The sequence below is a fragment of the Protomyctophum bolini genome, assembly GCF_963924005.1.
Source record: "Protomyctophum bolini genome assembly, chromosome: 5".
In the NCBI taxonomy this organism is placed as follows: Eukaryota; Metazoa; Chordata; class Actinopteri; order Myctophiformes; family Myctophidae; genus Protomyctophum; species Protomyctophum bolini.
The window spans coordinates 7,409,811-7,417,958 of record NC_137866.1 but is presented as its reverse complement, the minus strand read 5'-3'; positions in this window follow the sequence as shown (position 1 = coordinate 7,417,958).

Genomic DNA, 8,148 nt, shown 5'->3' with positions numbered 1-8,148 from the left:
CAGTGTTGATTGTCAGTGGCGTTCACCTGTGTCTAGTTAATTATCCCATGTCTATAAGTTTGCCCTTGTGTGTTCAGTTCCTTGTTCCTTGTGTTTTGTTTGTTCCTGATTTTTGGTTAATAAACCCCCGTTGTATTCGACCTGCCTGTCCTCCATGCCTTTGTCTGCGCCTGGGTCCAATTAACACCTACCTGTCCTGAACCGTGACAGATAATGTAACTCTTGAGAGTGTAAAATAAAACCAAATGGACCCGTATATTGGTTTCATTTTACACTCTCAAGAGTTCAAATCTAACTGGGTGACCACCTGGAACCCGCTCAAGGACCATTGGTGGTCCCCGGAACCACTGGTTGAAAACCCACTGCTTTAGTGTGAAGCTGGAGTGTGGTCAAGTATATGAAGAGACAACCACAGAAAAGTCAGAATGTGGAGATAAGAGGTTTCTGTCCGACAGCAGCGATGTGCATGGTGGTCTGTGTTTACATCCCTGAGGCTAGTAGAAACTAATGGGTCCATTTCTTCCCCCATGCAGTGCACTGACTGTGGGCTCCTGAGTGGGAGGTTGTTGGGGTGATGTAGTTGAACTGTTTGTTGCCACAAACAGAACCCCTCCGGTGCTGTCCAACACCATCACTGTTAACACATTTAGACCTGAGGACGATTCTACAAATGTCTTCTATAAATCCTGACAGTTTTCTGGAAAAACCGTATGTTTCTATGTCAGTCCTGCATATACATATATACGTATATGTATACTGTACATATATATACATATACATACACACCTGCCGTGGAATATAGCCTCCATGCACATACGCCATTTTGGAAATAACTTGGTGCAACCACTTCCTTAAGTGACATTTGTGTGTGGGTGTGTGGCTGGCTGGGTGCGTCTGAGCACGAAAACAGCACGGTTGTTTTTCACCACCTAACACACACAATCACACACGCACACATTAACTGTATATATGGTGATTTCAGGTGTGCCAGTACAGTACAGTACAGTACAGTACAGTACAGTACAGTACAGTACAGTACAGTACAGTACAGTAGGGTATACAGTAGAGGGACCCCCACACGGTGTCATTTCTCAACCGTTTCGGACGCGGGGCGGTTCGCCGAAATCAGGCCGGCACCCCATGGGTGCGTTCCTGTGGGTGTGGAGAGAAAGAGAGAGACCTGGGGTGGGGAGCGAGAGAGAGAATGAAATGGATCTATTCTATTGCAATGCCTGCGTAAGAGAAAGAGGGGATAACAGCACAAAATGCTTATCCACTGAGACACGCAAACGCGCGCGCGCACACACACACACACACACACGCACACACACACACACACACACACACACACACACACACACACACACACACACACACACACACCAGCATGGCACAATTTGAGAAAAAGGTTAGTTCTCTCTCTCTCTCTCTCTCTCTCTCTCTCTCTCGCTGCGCTGTTGCGTCTGTGTGTGTGTGTGTGTGTGTGTGTGTGTGTGTGTGTGCACGCGCATGTGCGTGTGTGTGTGTGTGTGACACTGATTTATTGAATATTCTGACTTTCAATTCAAATGTACATACATTTAGTTTTGATTGTATTGTTGCTTTTTGCCTTGGCAATGTAAATGTAACCCAGCCAACATGGCAACCCGCAAATGGCAACCCATGTCAACTGTCAATCAAGGCAGTATAAAGGTGACATCAGTTCCTACACTCCCCACTCCCACCTATGCAAGATGGCCGAAATGTTTGACAGCAGCATGGTCCTGTCCACTGTGACAACCTTTGGTTACGCTTCGGTGAGTCATATAGGCTTGGTGTCTTAACTTGGATCAACTGGTTAACTGTTTGTTTATTTTGAAAGCATTTGATTTATGATTTATGTTTGAACTTTTGGTTTAATAATTAATATTTATGTATTCTATTATAATATATAATTATATATATATTATAAAATATGGGTTGTGGGGGCTGACAAGGCTATACAGCCACATGTGTTTCTAATGTGATGTAGGCCTACATAACACTAATGACTTATCTTTTCTCTTCATGTAATTCCAGAATATGAAGAGTCACTGCACCAGTGGTGTAGGAGGCAGCACCAAGCCCTGGACCCTGAGACGAGCCATGTCCGTGGGCCCCACAGCCCCACCAATTTAGGCTTCCGAGGACCCCCACCCTGGAGCCCATGTGAAGTGTCCCAGGACCCAGACCGATGCCCCCCCTCCCTGCACAAGACATTGAGGTAGGAACTGTACGCTATAGCTGCTGCTGGGAAGAGCTGCGTGGTGAGTACAAATCTTGTTTATTGTCCCTTGCTGTCGCTGGTGTGGTTCTGCAGGGTAGCCTACTGATGGTGTTGCTCTCGTTTGCGTTTGCGTTCCGGCTTCCTGCGGTTGCGTCGTGTCGGGCTGCCTGCTGTTGCACTCGTTTGCGTTGCGTCTTTTGCGTCGACTGCCACAATTCCGGCCGGTTCTGTCCTTTCACCTAACTTGTGGACACTGCCTGTCATCTGCAGAAGAACGTGATGGTTCACGGTAACTGGGTAAGTATCGGTTTTTGCGTTGCGTCGCAAACAAAGCACTTTGGCACAGGCATGGAGCTCCTGGTTTACTGGGATGGGGTTCGATTCCCTGCTGCGCCCTATGCTGATTACATTTAATCTGTTAAACAGGCATCATTTTGCACAATAGAGCGTCGCAGTCCCTCCCCCTTTCAGAACGACGAGTGGCCCAGGAAATGTTTCTCCATTTCATTTTCTCCATAGGCATTTCAAAACTTATTTATTTAAAGACCTTTTAAGCGTCGTATACGAAGCCAACTCCTGTCGTGACAAATCATGACAACGCACACAATATTTTGGACCAAATAATTACAGAACACAACGTGTTGTAACCTGCCGTTTTATCTACTTTCTAATTCTTTGTTTGGCCCGAAAAATTGTGTTTGTCATGATTGGTCCGAATGTTCACTCGAAAATTCCTGCCCAAGTTCGAGTCCTAAAATAAGGGCTAGGGTACAGCCTTAACACACACACACACACACACACACACACAATAGAGATTTGGTGTGCAGATGTTAAAAAAAGAGTTAAATTATTGTTCATCATCTACATTACTTAATTTACAAGAAGTCTACACAATTAGAGAATGTATAGGATCCTTTTGATCAAGGTTTGCCCGTTATCTCCTATATCGTACCAACATCAATATACAGCATGGACAAACAAAATATTCAAATGGTGGTCCGCATGCATGGCTCAAATGTCCAATAGAAAACAAGGTTTGTATAATGTGGGTGACAGTGGGAGCGTGTTTATCTCCCTCCCTGTGTGGGAATTCACACACACACCTCAGGAGCCCACACACACACACACACACACACACACACACACACACACCTCAGGAGCCACAAACAACAGTGACCTGGACAAATAGTCAGAATTCCATCAACAGCCACGGAATGGAATCTGGGGGTTTGGAGGCTGCCAGCGTCATACACGTGTATACGCGCGCACACACACACACACACACACACACACACACACACACACACACACACAGGTTTGCATTACTAAACTTGTGAGAACGTCGACATGTGTGGACATTTGGTCCTCGCAAGTAGAGTAAGACGCACGCACGCACGCACAGTGATGGGAGAGAGGTGTGGGAAGCTGGGGAGATACAGGGTCAGGGTCAAATCGTGCAGGCCTCACAGGCAGAGATACCAGTGAGTGATACCAGCTGACACACGCCGATGCTGACACTAACAGTGATACCCATGGCTACCTGACTGACACTGACAGATAGCAGCGAGCCATCGCACTGCACGCACGCGCGCGCACACACACACACACACACACACACACACACACACACACACAGTCCGATCAGACCTCAGCCCATCCCTGTGGCTCGCAAAACACACGCACACACACTTTGGTATCATGGAACATTATTGTTATACACATGTTCACTGTTTAAACGGCACTCGCACGCGCGTCTTCTTGGCTGGTTTAACAGCGAGACAAAGAAGATGGTTGCTATACGCGGTGGACTTCATGTGGACACATTAACATTTGGCCATGAAGGCTCTAACCATTTTAGATGTTGTTTATGTGGAGATGTCAACGGCGAGGTTACATGGAGCAAAAGAGGTTAAAATGTTAATATTTGGTCTAACATTTGGCACAGGTATGCTTTTCGTGACATCGATGGTCCTGGGAGGGAAGGGTGGGTGGGTTTGTTTGTTTTGTTTCTTATTTCTCTTACTATATGTATATATATATACATTATACATTATACCTTGTTTTTGTTTTCTGCATTCATTCATATGATTTGGGATTTGATTTATCTTCTACGGTATCTAAATATCTACCTACCTATCAACCAACCGTCTGAAAAAAGCTATACTACAACATTGTACCTACCCACCTACTGTACCAACCTTGTATGGGGATCTGAAATTCACCTAAAGACGTTTATGGTGTGCATGTAAGAATTAGAATAGATTTTGACCCCCTTATAAAACAAAAACAAATAAATAAATAACCACACAAATACCACAAAAACGTGAATACAATCAACTATGGGAGAATGAATGTATACATGCAATAACTGCACATGTCTTGTTATTCAATAGAATTCCACATGGGATTATTATGCAAGCCTGGGGTTGGGTGTTATATCCCCATGTGGACCCCTGCTCTAATGCCTTAGTTCAGTCTAATACATGACTTCCTTACGTAAGCCCATATCTCTCATGCAGCTCCGAGATGCAGGCCCGTCTCAGGCTCAAGGACACGGTACAGTACAGTAGCCTCAGTTGCCCGGTAAACAGTGGTAAACAGAGCCATTGCTCAGCGTGGCACGGGGGAATCACTGCACGCAAAAACATTTACACAGACCTGCCAGGGAAACAATATCATTTCACTTTTACAATAAAGTGCTGCTGCAACAAACACAACGGGAGGAAACTCCATGTGTGCCCCCCCCCTCTCTCTCTCTCGTCCTCTGGAGTGAGTTGTTTATGCTCAGTGCTCAGGCCCCGGCTCTCTGTAAGGAGATAATTCCATCAAACATAATAGAGCTTTCACAGAGGATTGACCCTGCATGTATATCTATCCATACACAGTGGTTCACCGACCGGTTGGTCGATGAATGCCGAATGGCAATTCAGATAGCCGGACGGTTTCCGAGGTACGGGGAAAATGCGAATATCCGTATCTGTCGGCTGCAGCCTGCATGCAGGTCTAAGAAAGCGGCAGAAACTCAGGAGATCGCATTCGTATATGCATCGGCTTCCCATTATTGGTCAACCCCAGAAATGTTGCCTTCACTGAAAGTGTCAAATCACAACAAGTTGTCTCAAGACACTTTACATATAGAGCAGAAACCCACAGAGATCCACCCAGAGCAAGCAATATCGTGACAGTGGTAACGAACAACTCCCCCTTAGGAAGAAATGTCAGGCAGAACCGGTGGGCTTAACTGATTGGCCAAGCTTAACATAATGTTTTGCGCCTCTTTAGCAGTAACTTGCACCATTCCCAACATGCATGGCCCCAAATAGGCTAACATAGGTTATCATTTAATGCTACTAAACCCAAGGGGGGAGCCATGATAGGATCAAATAGAATAGAAGTTTGAAATTTCACTTTTACTGACCTGACTTTAGCCACATTTTGTAGCCACACTTTAGCCAAACAGTCAATCATATCATTGGTCCTCTTTAGAACAAGCATGTAAACTAATTTGTAATAAACTGCGACCAGCTCTCGTTTGTGCTTGAAATATTTGAGGACCAACAGACAGACTAGAGTGGCTTATTAGGTCACAGCCAAGAAGAAAGAGAACGGGCCCTGCCCTCACCAAGCACTTTTTCAGAGCAAACTCCATTTATATGTTGGCTATACTAAAATAGCAGATGTAAGCTTTAAGCCGCACTGCACGCTTGTACATCTGGAATTTGTGGAATTTCTTGAAGAATCACTAAAATGTTTGGAAAATGTTGAATCACTTTGAATTTCTTAACACAAATCCTCTCTTCTGGAGGTTGCCTGGCACAGAATATGTTTGAGATATGAGGTCCGCACCCGCAGCCAAACACATATCAATTTGGGGGTCCCTTCCTTAAGTTGGCACGAAAACGTTTGAGAAGCTCTGTTCTAACTAGTCCCTCGACCGAACGGTGTTTTGATCCAGCTCAGCTCAGGGTGGGAAACGTACGGGCTCCTCTCTCGTGCGGAGGACTGTGGGGGAAGAACGGCAGCAACACTGTGTACACCATACATCACACACGTACGTGCAGTCATGTCCACATGCACACGCAAACACACACGCACGCACACATAGAGCATACGCCCATGCCGTGTACAGTACATACAAGCACACACCACGGGGAGTTGGAAAGCGTAAATCATTGCTGCTTGTTGAGGGGGCATCGTATAGAAAAAAGAGTGAGAAGTGAGTTTGGTGGAACAAAACACACACAATATAGATGTTTGAGAGGAGTAGTAATGACGTCACATGCTGTCAAAGGTGCTCCGGGTGATTAACTCTTCACAGTGAAGGTATGGCGGTACGGTACAGTACAGTACACTACAGTACAGTACGGATGGAAGGCAGGACGGAAAGATGGAAGGAAGATGACGCAAAGGAGACTGGGGGGGAAAAGGCTGAGCACCGAGTATGTGGGACACAAGCTAAGGCTTGATCACCCTTTAGCTGGCCACCTTTGATGAGGGTGCAGTGTTGGAAGGCCGAAACACCCGCTGATTCAAAGGCACACTACTAAGGATGTGTCCCAAAATTGACATCATACCCTAGTTGAAATACACCTCCTAATGCCACTCTTAACATCAAGGCAATCTCATGTGAGCCCCCACCATCTATTGGCACAATGGACAGTCTTAACATCACGTCCCGTGTTTTATGATTCTGATTGGCCTACTGAACATAGGTACGCTACCGAGAATGAGTTTTTCTGGCTGTACTAGAATGTGAGAATGCCCCGTCGATGTGCGTGACTGCAACACTTGTGTGCCCCAGCGTGCACGTGAGTCGGTAATACAAGGAGAGAGCTTTCTTCCACGGCGATCCATAATCGCTGCAGCTTCTATCACACACGTCTTCGCTGTTGGCCCGGACTCGCGTCCCATTCAAGTGTTTGAACGGGGTTAGTTTAGGGGCGAGAGTAAACAAAAGTCTAATGTGTTTATCAGACACTAGAGCTGTGCACACCAACAGCTGTTTACCACACGGACGGCCAAGCACGCATCGGCCACACAAAAACAACAGCTAGAGAGAGAAAACACACTAGAATCTGATAGGAGGTTTATACGTGCCGTGAGTAAGGAACCGGGACAGCAGGGATGGCTGTCCGTCGTGATGGGCGGGAGGATCCTGAGAACATGGAAGGCAAGCCCTACACTTGAATGTCCAGCTGCAGTTATATGCTCTCCTATAGTTTGAACAGATAGGGGTGGGAGAGAGAGAGAGAGAGAGAGAGAGAGAGAGACCAGTGTATGTTTGAAAAGCCTCCCACTCTTAGTAAGCATATCAATAAACACATTTCCACTTCACCGGCATAAATACACTATGAGCCAAGCCTGACTATACAAAACATGCAGGCATTCACATGGAACATACATGTATGTACGCATACAGACACACAGAGACAGGGACATGGATAGACACACGCACGCACGCACACACACACACACACACACACACACACACACACACACACACACACACACACACACACACACACACACACAGTACATATCACCAGAGAATCTCACGTCATCAATGTGTCTTTTGGCGCTGATCAATGTAATCGTTCTCAAGATTAGACGCGGGCGGACACATCAAAATGTGTGTGTGTGTGTGTGTGTGGTGTGGGAGGGGGACGTATTCTCCATAGCAGTGGTTTTCAAAGTGGGGTCCAGCAGAGACCCCCAGGGTTCCTTGAGGAGGGGGTTCCCACTGGACCCTTATGTGACTCTGAGAGTTATGGGGGTCCACATGTGTGACCCCACGCATGTGTAACAAACGTGATCTTGCGTTGTGTTATATGAAGCACCATAGACCAGGATCTCAGCAGTGAGTAGATTTATTCTCTGTACAAAAAGACAACGAGGCAATCGCT